General features: G+C 28.5%; 1 long non-coding RNA gene and 1 pseudogene across 2 annotated transcripts; both read left to right on the forward strand.

Annotated features, from left to right (window-relative positions):
- The first annotated feature begins 6,162 nt into the window (after nucleotides 1-6,162).
- Nucleotides 6,163-8,007, forward strand: LOC110652777 (thaumatin-like protein 1b; annotated as a pseudogene).
- Nucleotides 8,008-14,283: 6,276 nt separating this feature from the next.
- LOC110651898 (uncharacterized) lies at nucleotides 14,284-17,902 on the forward strand. 2 transcript variants are annotated; one of them, XR_002494272.2, is made up of 5 exons: nucleotides 14,284-14,523; nucleotides 14,625-14,683; nucleotides 14,994-16,575; nucleotides 17,186-17,417; nucleotides 17,535-17,902. It is a non-coding gene; the product is annotated as an uncharacterized LOC110651898 (long non-coding RNA). The 2 variants fall into 2 exon arrangements; XR_002494271.2 differs by having other exon boundaries at nucleotides 14,286-14,523; nucleotides 17,576-17,902.
- Nucleotides 17,903-19,118: the final 1,216 nt, after the last annotated feature.

Raw genomic sequence — 19,118 nt, forward strand, 5'->3', positions numbered from 1 at the left:
AATTTATTTATAAAATTTTAAAAATTATAATTTTTAAATATATTTTGTAATTTAGTGCATTATCATTATAAAATTTTTATTTTCATTTTTTTCATATTGTTTAATAGAAATAATTATTTTAAAACATATTTAATATGTTATTTAATATATTTAATAAGTATTTTTATTTTTTTTAAATGATAGATTATATAATATATATTATAAATACATCATATATTAAAATATAAATATAAATTTAATCATTCATTTTTAATTATTTCATAATAATTATATAATGAATACTCTCAAGTAGTGAAATTATTTTTTTCCCCTTTTCTTTTTAATTATATCTTCCTCTCGTTTTTATTATTTTAAAAAATTTAAAACATAATAACTTAAAATTAATATTAAGAGGAGCATAACTTTTCATATAAATATATGCAAAAATATAATTAGATTTTCTTATAACCTTAGAGTCATAATCAATAACTTAGCTAAGATTAACTAATAAATTAAAAAATAAAAAATATATTCATGCACATAAGAATGATATTAACAAATTATAATTAATCTATATTAAAACTAAGTAGATCCAAGAAAATTACAATCTCATACCATCTCATGTAAAATGCACTTCTTTTTTATATAAAAATAATATTAATTATTCCAAATATTATTAGATGCATCAATATTAAATATGAAAGAAATAGGAAAATCAATATGTTTCAATTTATGTAAATATAATTGAATTTGTAAGGATATCATTAGATATTAGCATAATAACAAAATCCTAATAATTATATTCACGTGTAACTACTCTCATAAAAATGATATTTGTGAAATACAAAAATTCAAAAAAATGTAAAAGACTTATAAATAGATTTTGATCATCGGAAAAAAAAGACACATATAAAAATGTAATGAAGAAATAAAAAAATATATATTATATATATGTCAAAGTTAATTAGGGTTTGGGTCGATTGCATAAAAATAGAGTTTTTAAATATAAAAACTTATCCATTACTTATATTTAAAAAAATACCTATAAATTTATAATAAATAAAATATTTATCACTAAGTAGGACTAAAATTTCATATCTATTGTTATAAAGAAAATTTTTTATATAATTAAATAGTTAATTTTTAATAACAATTTTGTAATTATGTTAAATAAATAGTTAATATTTTAATAGCAATTTTATAATTTTAATATTATAAATTTGTAAATATTTAAAATAATTAAAAAATATAAATTAGTGAAAGTGAGATTTAATGTTTAAGATAGTTTATTAATTTTATTATAATAAAATAATAATTTTAATGAATTAATAATACTTATAGAATTAATAATATATAATTATAATATGATTTTTTATATAAGTTGAATTACTATTAAAAAAAATTTAAATTTTTAATTTATATTAATTATAATAATTTAATAATTAAAATTATTTATAGATTTAGTGACGAATAAGTCATTGCTAATAATTATTAGCGATAACTTTATATAAAATAAGATTTTTTTATGAAAGTATTAGTAATAAATATGTTATTATTAAAAATTATTAATAATAAATTTATATAAAATAATTTTTTATTACTGAAAGAATAAAGATAAATACATTGTCATTAAAGATAAGAAGTATGATTTTATTTAAATTAATGACAAAATTTTCATCGTTTTTTATGTTATTAATATATATATATTTCTCATAGCCACAACAAACTCGCTCAGTCAGTGGCTATTCTCTTATATATTCCATATTTAATTAGTAATTGTTGGCGTTGATTTCAATATATTATAAATTCAATGTTTGCCCTTGCGTGCTCGGTTCTTGGTGGTGGCAAGCAATGGAGGACGATGAAGGAGGGTCCCACCTGTAGTCCTAGGATTTTTAGGGTGGGGACGGGGATGATTTGGTTTGGGGTTTAGTTTCTAGTTTGAGTCTTCGGTTGGATCAGTTTGGTTTGGGTAGATAAGCTTGCAACGGCTTATAATTGGTGGCCTTCTTTTTTCTCTTAAAAATTTACACCAGACCAAGTTGTAACTATTGCCCGGCTTTCGAATACAGCTTAGTTTTTTTTTTTTTTTTTTAAAGGAAAAAAAAACGTATTTATAGTTTTATCTAGTTTAAAAAACATAATTAATAAATTAAATAATAAATTTTATTTAATTATTTGCTAATATACTTTTTATTTATATTGCTTTATTAAAAAAATTATATAGTTAATTTTTTTAAATTAATAAATTTTATTTTTTTATTATAATAAAAAATTATTATTTTAAATAAAAAAGTGACATATAATTTACGAATAAAAAAAATGAACTTATTTTTATAAGACCAAAAGCAACTTATCTTCAACTATTTATTCTTTCTCAACTTTAAGCTAAGAAGAAACTCAAATGTGCACATATTATTAGATGTGGGCCATTGTATGTATAATTTTAAGCTATATTTTCTCTAATTTTACCCACTTTTTTAGTGAGCATCATAATTATTAGAATTTGACTGAAATCACAATCAATGTAAGATAGCGAATAAAAAAAATCATATTCAACCTTAAATTATCCATTAAAAAGGGGATAAGTCATAAGAGACGAGCCAGACAATTATCTTCAACCCAAAAGGCTAACTTATTTGTTATTATTAATAAAAGAAAGGCTAAAATTAAGTCACACAGTCACACTTTGAAGATGATGGGATCAGCTACTAGTCCAATCATATCTTCTTCATAATATATTAATTATATATATATAAAAAGATAGATAAAATCAGCAAAATTATTTTAGGTTATCAATCATAAGGTAATTGTTAATTTTTTTTTTAATGTGCAGAAAATTAAGAAATTTTGTGTTTGAATTCTTTATTTTATTTATTTTAAAATTTATCATATCTACATATATCAAAAAAAAATTATCATATTTAAAATAAAAAAAATTGTAATAATTCATCAATTATTATTGAAATTGTTGAATTTTTATTAAATAAATAGAAAATTATTGGTTATAGCTTTTATATATCCCCAATTTTCAACTTCTCCCATCAAGTTATTACAATATATATATATATCCATGGGAAAATGACAAACATGTGCCAATTTTTGATCTACCTCAATATTTTCTCTCTCTCAATTTTTATTTTCCAATTTTTCATTTCACATTTTTTATTCGTTGTCCTTAACCCACAGGGTGAGACACTAAGAGTCAACAAAAATGTCTGAGAAAGGTTTTTGATAGCATTAATTGCTAGATAGATAAATGTTCTCAACTGTAGAACCTTATTGTTAATTTTATTCAAATTAAAAGATAAATAGTGATAATCTCACATTCTCTATAAATATATGTCTCCTTAAGAAACACTCTTCTCATCAAAGCTAAACATCTCCAAGCTAGCATATTGATTAGCTATGGAAATCTTCTCAAAGAAACTCACCCCCATTGATATTGAAAAAGGTTTGGAGACACCCCCTGATCGTCGTGATCATGTTCTATCTCTACCAGAATTAAAACTTGGGAGGACAGAACTTCTGGTGGCAGATACGAATGGGAAACCTTTTAAATTTGTTTGCTCCACCAGACGTGGAAGCATCCCTCCAAATCCTATATTTTCGAATGGCTGGCTTGAATTCGCTCGTGATTCGGGTCTCCAACCTGGTGAAACTATCATCTTCTATAAGGAGGTAGACCAAGCTACCGGAGCTCAGTACAAGATTAAAAAAAGGAGCAACTAGGCACTACTACATGTTTGGACTTATTTTTCTTCGGATATTGCTAGGCCACTACTTCATGTTTTGTTATGTGTGCGTGGTATTAAGTAGTAATCTTTTGTTCTTTGTTTTATATACCCTCCTCCTATATTATAAACTGATCAATATAAGGGAATAAAGGTTGCTTGCATGCCCTAAAAGAACAGAGAGTACTGATCAGTGTACTTTCCTGTTAGATATGTAGTTAGGGCTTGTCGCATGAGTGTGTTGTTGAGTGAATTGTTCAGTAAGTTCTGCCATAAAGAAGTTTTCTATTAGGGTTTGTAAAGTGGCTAAGACATTACTGTTGCTTATTAATAATATGCTCCTTTTCATATGGTTTGAGTGCTATACTCCTCCTTCCGCTAACAAATTTTCTTAAGTTTTTTTTTTTGCAAGTAAAATTTTTTATTAAAGATATGAAAATTAGGAAAAACTTAGCATGAATATGGCCAGTTAAACCAAATCAATAAGCCTCCCCAATACACGCAAAGGCAATGATATGCTAGGCAAAACAAATTTTCTAATTTAACAATCAATTTCTTTTTAATAAAGAAAAGTGAAAATTGAAGTGAATGTGAACGTGTGTAAGAAATTAAACTTATTTTGTTTTTCAATTAAAGGTGCTGTAAATATTATTCAATGTAAATAAACAAAATTTTTAACTAAACGATGACTATTTTATATATAAAACAAACTATGCCTATTGATTAGATTCTAGTTTGGTAGGAGTTTGCTGAGTTTTTTTTTCTAACTTTTTATTTTAATAAAATTAATTGCTTATAAAAAAAAAATTGGCATTACCTACAAAAATGACATGATATCCACAGAAAAAAAGTTTATGGGCATTGTATAATTGGCATCAACACCATGATACGAATTGGTATGTGTAGATGAACATTTTGCGAGAAAGTGCTTTCAATTCATTATAAGACACAAGTCTTTTCTCTTGGAAAATTCTTAGATATATTAAAGTGTGTAAAAAAATTTATACACCTATTCAATAAAACAATTAAAGAATTATAATTTGTATAGGAATTTACCATATTTTAGTAATGTATCATAAAAAAAAAATCATAAATGCTGATAAAAAATAATTTAAAAAATATTTTGTTATTTAATACTTTTATAATTAAAATATATTAAATTTATTTTTAATAAAATTTTAATATTTTTTAATTAATATATTTAAAAAATATTTTTCACAAGGATAGTGTTAAGAGCAATTCTAAACTAACTAGCGGTTGATTTGCTGCTGCTGTCGGATGGCATGAAAATGAAATATTTATTCATGAAACTAAAAGCAAGATTTTAAGATTCAGAAACCTCCAAATAAGAAATTACGAGTTTGAATATTTTATTTTATTTATTTTAAAATTTACATATTTATAATAAAAAATTAATTATATATGTCTCCTATTTTTCAATGTCTCACACACACATATGAGAAAATGACAACCATGTGCCAATTTTTGTGATTTAAATACTATATTTCTTCATTCTATCACCATAATGTGATATTCAACTTCTAAAAAAATTATTCTTTAACTAAAATTATAAAAGTATTAGCAGAATGCAGCTTATGGACAAAATAAAATAGAAATTGAAAGAGAAAAAGAAAAAGAAAGGGAGAAAATTTCATCAAAAGATTGATGTTGATCATCTGATTCTTAATGATCCAGTCTTGTTTGCTCCTTGGAGTTTGCTTCACCACCACTTTTTTTTTTTATGACATTTCTTTTCTCTTTTTTAAATAAGACAATTTGAATAATGAATGTATAGGGCAAATTAAACTGACCCATACGGCAAATATAGGTTAAATGAGATATCTACAATCAAATGATCAACTTTTCAAATTAAGCTCACCGTATTCCTAATTTTTGTTCAAAAATCAATCCAATCAAAAAAAAAAAAAAAAAATATATATATATATATCCAATCAAATCATAAATGACCTTTCGATCGTTAAGTTGATCATCTCCTTTAACGGCAGATCAAAATTTTCTCCCCCTTTGTGTTTCAGCTCACCTTTTCACCCTCCCAATCTCTCTCTTTCTCATTCACATTAACACACTCAAATAAACTTCTTTCATGTATATTCTTTTCTCTCCCCCGCCCGACCAAAAAAAAATCTACCTCAATAATTTCTCTCTCAATTTTTATTTTCCAATTTTTCATTTCACATTTTTTATTCGTTGTCCTTAACCCACATGGGTGAGACACTAAGAGTCAACAAAAATGTCTGAGAAAGGTTTTTGATAGCATTAATTGCTAGATAGATAAATGTTCTCAACTGTAGAACCTTATTGTTAATTTTATTCAAATTAAAAGATAAATAGTGATAATCTCACATTCTCTATAAAAATATGTCCCCTTAAACGTGATGTACTCTTCTCATCAAACCTAAACATCTCCAAGCTAGCATATTAATTAGCTATGGAAATATTCTCAAAGATACTCACCTCCAGTGATATTGTGAAAGGTTTGGAGATACCAAGTGACCGTCGTCAAATTACTATAGCAGCATTACCAAAAGGCCAGAGGATAGAATTTCCAGTGGCAGATGTCGAAGGGCGTTCTTATACTTTTGTTTGCTCCACCAACCATCCAAAGCCTGTATTTTCTGATGGCTGGCTTGAATTCGTTGGTGACAGGGGCCTTAACCGTGGTGCAACTATCACTTTTTATATGGAGGGAGACCAAGCTCATGGACCTCAATACAAGATTAGAGTAAGATCATAAGCACAAGCAGCTACGCCCTACTACATGCTTGGACTTATTTTTCTTCGGAAATTGCTAGGCCAATACTTCTCGTTTGGCTATGTGTGCATGGTATTAATTAATAATCGTTTGTTCTTTGTTTTGTATACCCTCTTCTTATATTATATGCTGATCAATATAAGGGAATAAAGATTGCTTGCATGCCCTAAAAGAACAGAGAGTACTGATCAGTGTACTTTCATGTTATATATGTAGTTAGGGCTCGTCGCATGAGTGTGTTGTTGAGTGATTTATTCACTAAGTACTGCTATATGAAGTTTTCTATTAGGGTTTATAAAGTGGCTTAGACATATACAGTTGCTTATTAATAATACATATGCTTCTTTTACATGGTTTCAGTGATATCCTCCTCCTCCTCAGCTTGTTTTCTTATGGTTAATTATATTCTTCTCTTCCTTATCTGTGCAAGTATCCTGAGTTCTGTTCTCCATGTAGGTGTAATGGGATGTCTAAAGTTTTATAAGTGGGATGTGTGCAATATTCTTTGTTAAATGCATGAAATCATAGCTTTAAAATATAATTAAATTCGATATTATATATATTGTAAATTAAATTTTAATAAATTTTCTAAGTTAATGGTTAATTTCTTTTTTTTTTTTTTTTTTAAATTGAAGTGGATGCGAATGTGCTTAAGAAATTAAGCTTAATTTGTTTTCCAATCAAATGTGCTATCACCGGCGTTTTCCACCACCGATTTCGACCTCCAGAAGGGTGAGACCAAGACCATCACCGCACCAACTTCATGGGGTGGTCGCAGGTGGCGTAGAACCTTTTGCTCTGAAGATTCTACTGGAAAATTCTCACGCCTAACAGGTGATTGCGGCTCCAGTAAGTTAGAATGTTCCGGCAACGGCGCTGCTCCTCCGGCTACACTGGCGGAGTTCAAGCTCGACGGGTATAGTGGGATGGATTGCTTCGATGTCAGTCCTGTGAATGGGTATAATCTGCCCATGCTGGTAGTGCCTCAGGGTGGCTCTGGACAGAATTGTTCAAGCATAGGCTGCGTGGTGGATTTGAACGGCTCGTGTCCTTCGGAGCTCAAGGTTACAAGCTCAGCCGGCGACAGTGTGGCTTGTAAGAGGGCGAGTGAAGCTTTCGGCCAACCACAATATTGTCCCGAAACTTGCAAGCCAATCCTCCTACTCTGAGATCTTCAAGAGCGCATGTCCACGTGCGTACAACTACGCTTATGATGACAAGACAAGCACTTCCACATGTACCTCCGCAAGTTACGTTATCACCTTCTGCCCGACCCCAAACACCAGCCAGAAAGCGTCGCAGGCTCAGAACACTGACGCTACGAATACGAGCACAATCACAAACAATCCACTAATCAACAGCACCATGGTTTACGGAGGAGCCTTGGACCAAAGTGGAGCATCGCTCATGTCCACGTGTACTGACGTGTCAAGATCACATGCCATTTCTAGTATAGTTAGCGTGGCAGTTGAGGCATCTCTTCTGAGTTCTAACTCGCTAATTAGCAAGCTTTTTTTTTAATTCTATTTTAATTAAAAAAATATACAATTTGGAGTTGGGTAGCCAAGGAAGCTAAAATAACGCCCATCTAAGTTTTGGTGCAAATGGGTTGTCGTTTCGGTCATGGACCCCGCGATTCTGATGGTATGCACTTTTCCATGCATGGGCCATGTGACGCAGGGGCGACGCGGTACTGAGCCAAGACGGAAAAGTTCACCTGTCGATTTCATCGCCATTTTGCTTCTTATTCCCATTAATTTTAAATTTATTTAACTTTCTGTTAGGAGTATAAGAATTTATTTAAATTTTTTTTATTGTTTAATTAATATATTTTAAAAATATTATTCACAACAATTAATAGCTGTAGCGGCCATTCTACACAGACATTGGTTGATTTGTAACTGACCGTACGGCATGAAAGCGAAAGATTTGTCCACGAAACTAAAAGCAAGATGATAATATTCAGAAATCTCCAAAAAGGGATAATTTGCATATCTATAAATTTCAATTTTCAAGAGTATCTTTCAAATAAATTAATTTCTTCAAAGTATATTATTTTATAAATAAATAAATTATTTTTTAACGCTAACTACCTTCATTTAAAAGTTTGCAATGAAATTCTATTAATACTATGAGAGTTATATTAATGACCCTAATTTCATTAATTAAAAAATAAATGAGTCAAATTACTTAAATTTAGGTCGACTAATTCTAAATTAATGATATATTCTTATTTTTTTTAAAATAATAATAAAATAATAAAATGTATGTGCAGATACTGCAATAAAAGATGAGGCGACGCAACAACTTGTGATAGAAAAAATTATACAATAAAATAAATATATATATAATAATTTAATTATAATTATTAATTGCAGTGGGTCTCATATAGGTCTTACCATAATTAATTATTATAATTAAATTATTATATGTACAATGATTACACTGAATAAAAATATTTGTGATAAAAGCTAACTGCAGAGTTATTACAAAATATACAAGTATAACTATTCAACAAGTAGGTGCAATGGGATGTCTAAATTTGTATAAGTGGGATGTGTGCTATATTCTTTGTTACCAAATGCATGAAATCATAGCTTAAAAATATAATTAAGTTCGATATTATATATATTATCCATCTTTAATTTTTTTTTAATTTTAATAAGTCTTCTAAATTTATGATAATTAAAAAAAAAAATTGAAGTGGATGTGAATGTATATAAGAAATTATGCTTTTTTATAATAGAAATTAATTTTATTTTATTTTTCAATTAAAGGTGATAAACATAATAGTTAGTATAATTATTATCACTACTATATTATATTTGCATTTGTTGCCATAACATAAACAGCAATTTAATAATGTTTTCGCAAAGAATAAAAACTGTTAAGCTATAAATTATTATTATTTTAATAGTTTTAATGATAATTTTATTAAATTTTTTACATAATTTATTAATTAATTTGCAATGGTTTTAAACCGTTATAAAACCGTTGCCTTATGAGTATAAATGCAACAATTATAAACTGCTATAAAAGAACCGTTATCTTTGTAGTTGCATTCAATGTGAATAAATAATTTTTTCAACTAAACAATTATTGTACATAGAAAGAAATTTTTTTTTTTTTATAAATGAGAAATTTTATTAATTCACATCCAACTTAAACCAAACCAAGACATGCTAAGAGAAAAGACCTTAATAAAATTCATATACCCAAAAAAGATTACGGGTGTTGTATATTGGCATCAAGACCTTGATACCAATATGCATGTGCAGATGCAAAAAGTTGCAAGAAAATGCTTTCAATTCATTAGAATTTAGAGGACATCATACATAAATATATATAAGGTCCTATTTATCATTGAATTTCAAGATTGAATTTCAAGGTTTAAAAGGTAATTTTCAAAAAAATATATCACTAAATGCTATTGAAAAAATAATTAAAAAAAATATTTTGTTATTTAATATTTTTTTATAATTAAAATATATTAAAATTATTTTTAATAAATTTTTAATATTTTTTAATCAATATATTTTAAAAATATTTTTCACAATTACAAATTTAAGAGCAATTCTAAATAGACACTAGTGGTTGATTTATTGCTGACCGTATGATATGAAAATGAAAGATTTATACACGTAACTAAAGCAAGGTTATAAGATTCAGATATCTCCAAATAAGAAATTCAACTTCTAAAAAAATTATTCTTTCATTAAAATTATAAAAGTATCAGCAGAGCAGCTTTGACAAAATAGAAAAATGAAAAAGAAAGGGAGAAAATTATTTCAAAAGATTGATGTTGATCGTCTGATTCTCAATGATCCTGTCTTGCTTGCTCCTTGGAGCTTGCTTTACCTCCCCATTTTTTTTTCTAAGGCATTAATTTCTTTTCTTTATTTTAAATAAGACAATTTGAATAATGAATTTATAGCACAAATTAAACTGACCCATATGGCAAATATAGGTCAAATCGGATATCTGCAACCAAATGGTCAGCTTTTCAAATGATATAACGACAAAAGATCTTAGAAAGGCTTTTGATAGCATTAATTGCTAGATCGATGTTCTCAACTGTACAAACTTATTCTCAATTTTATTCAATTTAAAAGATAAATAGTGATAATCTCACATTCTCTATAAATATATGTCCCCTTAAGAAACACTCTTCTCATCAAAGCTAAACATCTCCTAGCTAGCATATTGATTAGCTATGGAAATCTTCTCAAAGAAACTCACCCCCAGTGATATTGACAGAGGTTTGCAGACACCCCGTGATGGTCGTGATGCTGTTCTATCTCTACCAGAAATAAAACCTGGGAGGACAGAACTTCTGGTTGCAGATACGAAAGGGAAACCTTTTAAATTTGTTTGCTCCACCGGAACTGGAAACATCCTTACAAATCCTATATTTTCGAAAGGCTGGTTTGAATTCGCTCGTGATTCGGGTCTCCAACCTGGTGAAACTATCATCTTCTATAAGGAGGTAGACCAAGCTACCGGAGCTCAGTACAAGATTAGAAAAAGGAGCAGCTAGGCACTACTACATGTTTGAACTTATTTTTCTTCGGATATTGCTAGTCCACTACTTCATGTTTAGTTATGTGTGCGTGGTATTAAGTAATAATCTTTTGTTCTTTGTTTTGTATACCCTCCTCCTATATTATAAACTGATCAATATAAGGGAATAAAGGTTGCTTGCATGCCCTAAAAGAACAGAGAGTACTGATCAGTGTACTTTCCTGTTAGATATGTAGTTAGGGCTTGTCGCATGAGTGTGTTGTTGAGTGAATTGTTCAGTAAGTTCTGCCATAAAGAAGTTTTCTATTAGGGTTTGTAAAGTGGCTAAGACATTACTGTTGCTTATTAATAATATGCTCCTTTTCATATGGTTTGAGTGCTATACTCCTCCTTCCGCTAACAAATTTTCTTAAGTTTTTTTTTTTTGCAAGTAAAATTTTTTATTAAAGATATGAAAATTAGGAAAAACTTAGCATGAATATGGCCAGTTAAACCAAATCAATAAGCCTCCCCAATACACGCAAAGGCAATGATATGCTAAGCAAAACAAATTTTCTAATTTAACAATCAATTTCTTTTTAATAAAGAAAAGTGAAAATTGAAGTGAATGTGAACGTGTGTGAGAAATTAAACTTATTTTGTTTTCAATTAAAGGTGCTGTAAGTATTATTCAATGTAAATAAACAAAATTTTTAACTAAATGATGACTATTTTATATATAAAACAAACTATGCCTATTGATTAGATTCTAGTTTGGTAGGAGTTTGCTGAGTTTTTTTTCTAACTTTTTATTTTAATAAAATTAATTGCTTATAAAAAAAAAAATTGGCATTACCTACAAAAATGACATGATATCCACAGAAAAAAAAAGTTTATGGGCATTGTATAATTGGCATCAACACCATGATACGAATTGGTATGTGTAGATGAACATTTTGCGAGAAAGTGCTTTCAATTCATTATAAGACACAAGTCTTTTCTCTTGGAAAATTCTTAGATATATTAAATTGTGTAAAAAAATTTATACACCTATTCAATAAAACAATTAAAGAATTATAATTTGTATAGGAATTTACCATATTTTAGTAATGTATCAATTCTTAATTAGATAAGTATATATAACTGTGTGTAGACATAAACACCTATCTTCTTTTAGGCAATTAATAATTTATTATATGATATCTTTGCAATTACACATAAAGTATTTTTAGAAAAAAAATATCATTAGATGCTTTTAAAAAATATATTTTAAAATTTTAATTTATTATTTTAGTTTGTTAATTAAAATATATTAAATTTAATTTTAAAATATTTATAATTGAAAAAATGATCAAATAAATTTATGTACTTTCAGTCAAGAACCAAATAAGTTTAAAATTAAGTTTTAGACTAAATAAACCCCTTATATTTTATAAGTCTACACTTAATAAGATATTATTTTTAATAAAAAAATTATTTTTTCTGATTTTTAAATAATAAAATATTAAAAATAATAATTTTAATATTAAATAATTCTTATTCACCATTTTTTTTAATTTCTTTTTTTAAATTTTATTTTAATTAAAATTAATAAATAATTTTTAATATTTAAAATTAGGAAAAAAAAATTATTAGGTGTTGACTTATTTAACTTTATTAGAAATCACAGAAATTTTATTTTGCCCAAATTTAACCTTGAATTTATGTGACCCATTTATTTAGATTTTTTTCATTTTCTAATTAATATATTTTAAAAAATATTATTCACAACAATTAATAGTTGTAACAGCCATTCTACACAGACATCAAGAGGTTGATTTGTTGCTGACCATACATCATGAAAACAAATGATTTGTCAACGAAACTAAAAGCAAGATGATAATATTCAGAAATCTCCAAAAAGGGATAACTTGAATATTTATAAATATCAATTTTCAAGAGCATGCTTTCAAATAAATTAATTTCTTCAAAGTATATTATTTTATAAATAAATAAATTATTTTTATTAATTTCTAAATTTAAATAAAAAATCAAGAAATTTAATTTCTTTATTTTTAGTTAAATTTCTTGATATAAATCTAAAAATTAAGAAACATAATTTCTTAATTTTTTTATTTTTAAATTAAATTAAACTTAAATTGAAAATTTTAAATTAATTTAAATAAAAAAATTAAAAATAAACGTAAGGGTGAAATTGAACTTAAACCATAATTATTTATATGGTATCAGTATTTGGAAGAAATTAAAGATTATTCAATTCACCTTTATTAATAATTTTGTGGGTTTATCTTTCTTATTTAATGAAGGATTTACTTTTTATACGAGACGAGTGAGGATGCAATTCTTTAGAGAAAATGGTACGATAATGCAATTCTTTAGAGAAAATTAAAAAATTAAAAAAATTTTCTCAATAGTTGAGAATTTTCAAAATGAAGTCTCTTGTACTAATGGCATAAAATATTCGTTTTGTATTGATTAAAAATTTCAAGACAATTTAATCAAGTCATATAAATTATTGAGTTTATTCTTAATTTCATGAATTTAAATTTATGTGGAGTAGAATTAATTATGAATTTTTTAGGATAATTATAATACAGTCACTCAATTTTATTGATATTTTTATAAAATTTATTAAATTTTAATTTAATTTCATAAAAATTATTATGACTATAAAATAAATATTTTGATATTAACTTATTAAGTTGTTGATTATTTTATAAATAAAATTACTTAACTAATAGTCGCTGGTTGAGAAAAAAAAAAAAAGGAACGAAAGGGGTTTGATGATGGGAGAAATAAATGAATATATTTTGTATATTTTATTATTATTTTTTAAATTAATAAATAAAATAATTTTATTTATAAAATAATTAATAAATCAATTAATTAATATTTAAATTGAAATTTAATAAATTTTATAAAATAAATTAAAATTTAACAATTTTTATAAAAATATTTATAAATATATATGCATATATATAATATTTACCTGAATTTTTTGAATCAACTTAATTTAAATAGAATGAGCCAGGTGAATTCAAATTTCGAAATATTCACTTTTAATTTTAAAAATCATTTATTTATTTTTAATGTAATAATTAAGGATAGAAAATAAGAAATTAGAAAATAAGAAATTATATTATTATTTTTCTGCACACATTAGTAAATTTTGGTAAGTTTATTAAAATATAAAAAAAAAATTATAAATAGTAATACTTCTATTTTCAAATTTTGTGGATCTCAAGCTCTATGCTCTGGAGTGTACCTAAATAATGGTCACAGTCTACTTGGCAGGACTTCAACTACTCACTCTGCTTTATAACCATTTATTTTCCGTCATTGTAAATCAGCCGCCCATTTGCTCCTTCCTTCCAGACTCTGTTGTCTGCCCTGCTTTTTCATAGTCTTCCTTAGCATTTACCAAGAATCTTCCAAGACAAAATCTCTCTCCTCAAGCCTTCAACCTTTGCCCTTATTTTCAATTTGCTTTCTCTGCAATCAGTTGCTAAGCTTAACAGATCTCTTTGCATCTAACAGGTAATTCTCAAAGCTATTCTACTAATAATTTGCTTCTTTTAGTTCTTTTTTACCCCCAGTAAGAAGTGAAATACATCAACTGATCTGATCCTTTTACACAGCCTCAAGCCTCCAGGATTCTTGGATATTCAGCTGAAAAGGGGAAGAAAGAAGGGTGAAGGTAAGTTACTTATAATATGGCCTCTGAACTTTAGATTTGTTTTTTAATTGGATGTTTAATTTTAAATCATTGTTCTTGGCAAAATTTATTATGGACTTTATAGATCTGTATCATGTTAAGACTTTACCTAAAAGTGCTAATTTGTTCTTTATAATTATATTTGCTTAGGGAATACCAATTTACAAGATAATATTATTTTGTGATTCAACGAAATTTGGTCTTCATACCACAAAATCTTTTCTTTAAGTTTTAGGAGTTATTCTTTTTCATCTTTTCTTCAACCTTTGATTTGAAAATTTGGCATATGCAGAGTTGCTCAAATTATCCTTGGAATGTAAAGGTAGGGTGCAAGCTAAGGGAGATGGCTACTAGGTATGAGGAAGTTGTGACCATGTATTTGAGGATGACTGTTGAAGGGAATTCCAATAAGATGAACAAAAGAGTTCCAACAGTGGTGTTGGCAAAGGAGCTTACTATTTATGGAAAGGAAAATAATGAGTATTCTATATTTGAATTGTTGATGAGTAATAAAGGAAATATCTTGAGTTTTTGTGCTTTTAATAGGCATGGATGGAGTAGGGAAGAAATTTCAACCCCAAATTATGTGCAACGATGATATCGGGAAATTTGATAATAAAGCATGAATTTATGTTTCTAATGAATTTAACATTCTTGTTTGGAAAGAAGTTTTCAGTCAGTCTAGATGATGTTTGGACCGAGAATTAGGAGCATTATAGTATTGATATCCTTCAAGTTTTGAGATTGAGCTATTATCATCTTCCTTCACAGGGAATGGTGTTATGCTTATTGTGCAATTTTTCCTAAGGATATCGAATTAGACAAGAATGAGTTGGTTTTGTTATGGATGGCATAAGAAGTTTTAGAATATACATAGACTCATGCTTTATAACTATTAACATTATATCATCATGAAGATAAAATGTGTGATATATGATCTGGTAAGTGATCTAGCTCAATTTGTTGGTGGAGAAATGTGTTTTAACTTGAATTATATCATCATGGAGATAATATGTGATGTGTGATCTGGTAAGCGATTAGCTATTTTTGTTGGTGGTTATATCATCATGAAGATAATGCATAGTGTGTGATTTGCTAAGTGATTTAGCTCAATTTGTTAACGGAGAAGTATGCTTTAATTTGGATGATAAATTGGAGGTTACAAAATCTTGTATAAAGGTTCAACATTCATCATTCACTTCTTGGTTATCTTGCTAAAGTTTTAAGCTGTCTACAAAATCAAGAGCTTGAGAACGTTCTCCTAATATTATCAACTTTTTCATTATGAGTAACAATGGCTTAGTTACAAATTAAAATTCTTGAAATTAGTAGAGTTAGTTGGGGACAACAGGATTGATGAATCTTCCTTATCTAGAAGGGAAGCTTGACATTACAATAATGTGGTTAGTAATTGAGATGTAAAGTCTACTGCTCTAAAGGAGAAGTAAGCTGTTGAAGGATTAGACTTGGGTTTAGTTGATGATTTCCAAGATAAGTAAGGTGAATTGGTAATGAAAGGCAAAAGTTGGAGTACAAATACAATTTCCTTTCTAGATGAGGGTGGCTTACCACTTCCCACTAATTAATTTGGAATGCCTTTGTGGAGAGCCTCCAAAACCTCACTTCTCTAGAAGATTTATGGATATTAAGTTTCCTCAAACTCCAATTCTCACCACACTTGGATACCAGGCGTTCAAGTCTTGTTCTCTTCTCAAACATCAGTTGTCTAAAGAAAAATGAGACTATTGGCCCATTGTCGCTTGCATCCTCGTAAATAGAATTGAGATAAAGTTCAGTATAAAAGAGACAATGAATTGATGGTACAAATCTGTGGCACTACTCAAATTTTCTGCTTGAAAAAGAGAAGAGTTCAGGTACTATTCCTTTGTTCAATCTCTTATCTGTTCCAACATTATATTTCAATTTCTCATGTTGATGGAATCTTTGTTATCTTCTTCTGTATTCTGTTCTTTTGTTCATCTCTAGTGATGATAAATAGAATTAGATGCAGTGGATAATATATGCATAAATCATAATTTCATAGATAAAAGTGTTGTACTAATTACTCAACTGGCTTTTTTTTGTATAACTGGTGTTTCTGAGTTTATTCCCTGGAAGTTTGAACTTGTTGCGACTTTTCTACTGGGACTATCATTCTAATTTTGTAGAGAGTTATGTGTCATGAGTCATTTTCAATTATCATGCATCATTCTTAAATTGTTTATGGTGATTGTATTTATCCCAAATAATTCCAAAAAATTGGCGTTTATGCTTCAAATAGTTGGATTGTCTATATTTCCTAATGGGTTGTTTTGAAGTACATTCTATTAGCCAAAGTTTTGTTAATGGACTTACTGATTGTCTCCGTTATTGTGATATGCAATATGATTATTTCCAAATTGTTTACAAACAATTCTTGGTCAATAGCATATGGTTAACTTGTTCCAAGATGTAAAAAGACCGACTTATGCTTTATTGTTGCAGATAGCTGCAAACAGTAATGTTTATGTGAAGCCATCAAAGACACACCAGCACACAACTTGGAGGTCTCAGAAGGATGAGAAATGGAAGCTCAATTTTACTCCTCACTAGAATGTGATTGGCTTCTTTTACATTATCCTTGTGGCTGCTTCAAGCCGCCTTCAACCACCAAAGTATGCAAGTCCTTCACCCACCAGCACCCTCTTGCTACAGGGGCTTTCATCGGAACCTCATGGTCAGTAGTCCTTATTTGACCAATATTACTCTTTGATCCATTATCTACACCTCTTGATCATGTTTCTGCTAATTTTCTCTGACCTGCATGAATTGTTACTGCATTTGCTATTATTAGGAAAATTCTCAGTCAGTCAGGATTTTTACAATGTCACACAGAAAATCCTCTTTCAGGTTTGCAACTTGCGAGAATGACCCAATAATGAGGTGGAGCTGAGCATAGCGGGAGGTGGAATGCTGACTTCTGCACTTATTGTATTTGCTGCTACTAGGTAGGCGAAGAATGTGTCGTGTGTGGAATAACGTAACTGCACTCTTTTCTTATTTAACTGTATTCAAGTTTCTTTGAAGACACGAAGAGGATCATAGTTTATAGCATTTGCAAGACTTTAACGAGAATGTTATTTGTATGGATCATATGTGTGGATCAATATTGAACATTGCAACATCAGTTTCTTGTGATATCATTTACTGCTTCTGATCAAATTTACTAATGTTTTCTCTCTCTCTCTCTCCTGCTTGAGCTGTCTTCTGACCCTTTTTAGATTATTCTCTTCCTTTTTAGATAAATATAGCATCATTTGGTCACTAATCAGTAGGATCCTTAGAGAGCATCTACATTCTCTTCAGTACTCAAAATGGCATTAATATCATCAGCTACAGCCTACAGCCATTGCATCCCTGGAAACTCCAGAAGGAGCATTCCTTGTAATTCGAACACAATAAGTCCCATTTTCACCCTTCCAATGGTTGGTGTCACGAACTTGGTGATTTCAACCAACAACTCGTGCGGCACCTAGTCTATGGTCACCGAAATTAGCCTCTAACCAAGTTAGTCCAACGAAAGAAGACAAGGGTACAGCCGAAATGCAAGGTCTTGAAGTGTAATATAAATTCTCCCTTACCCAAACACACACTTCTCTCGCGTTACGCAGCCAACTTAGCTTCCTTGTTTTACTTTTGTCACCCTTGTTAGTCTTCTTTTGTTGGACCAACTTAGTTAGAGGCTGAGTTAGTCCTTGCCAAAGTGCCGCATGGGTTATTGGTTGAATCACCAAGTCCGTGACATATGGGGAATGGATTTCTGGGCAATGCCCTCTCCGTTAAGGATGTATAGCTGTAGTCCTACAGAAGCCATTAACACAACTTATCAATTCAGATATAATCTTAATTGATTACTTGATTATAATCCAAAGATTAATTCTCTTGGGAAACATATACATAGATATACCTTAAGACATTTTATTGGGTACGCTTCTGTAGCCCTTCGCAAAAACCATTGCATCAAAATTTTGCTGAAAGACCATCACTGAACTTCACCATGTTATCATTTATGTTCTCAATTGCAGCAGCAACCTATAAAACAATAATCACAAGAAGGGAAAAAAGAAATAGAAATTAATTTTCTGAAATATTTTAAATCTTATTCACTGTTCTAACATCAAGAACAGGAGTTTTTCTCATCATTATTTTATGAGTGAATGGCTCTCCACGTGGCCGACAAATTCTATACTTAGACAAATCACAAAACTGCATTCTTGAGAGTAGGGTGACCATGGCATCCACAAGCCTCATTGAAAGGTACTCTGCTTTGCATGCAACCACATGAACCTGCAAATTAAACCATTCCAACAATCAAAATGATCTGCTTATAACATTTATATTGGGGAAATTTCTTGCCTGAAACCGGTTACATCAATGT

The sequence above is a fragment of the Hevea brasiliensis genome, chromosome 14 (assembly GCF_030052815.1).
Source record: "Hevea brasiliensis isolate MT/VB/25A 57/8 chromosome 14, ASM3005281v1, whole genome shotgun sequence".
In the NCBI taxonomy this organism is placed as follows: Eukaryota; Viridiplantae; Streptophyta; class Magnoliopsida; order Malpighiales; family Euphorbiaceae; genus Hevea; species Hevea brasiliensis.